Source organism: Brassica oleracea, chromosome C3 (genome assembly GCF_000695525.1).
Source record: "Brassica oleracea var. oleracea cultivar TO1000 chromosome C3, BOL, whole genome shotgun sequence".
Classification (NCBI taxonomy): domain Eukaryota; kingdom Viridiplantae; phylum Streptophyta; class Magnoliopsida; order Brassicales; family Brassicaceae; genus Brassica; species Brassica oleracea.
In genome coordinates, this window is record NC_027750.1 from 58946470 (window position 1) to 58946738 (window position 269).

The window sequence follows — 269 nt, forward strand, 5'->3', positions numbered from 1 at the left end:
ACATCCTCTTCATCATCTCCATCATTTGCTGGTTCAGCCTCTTCTGCGCCTCATAGCCCGCCTGTTGAGCAGCCATCTGGATCACCAACAAAGATATGCGATCATCCTTGTCCTTCAACTGAGCCGTAAGTACTTCTGTATCAACAAAGGGCGGTGGGGCAGAAGAAGGAGGAACCGACCGGAGGCGATGACCCAAACCGGCCAAACGTCCATTCTTCTTTAGAACCGACTGAAATAGAAAATAGTCAAATTTAAATCAAGAAATAAAT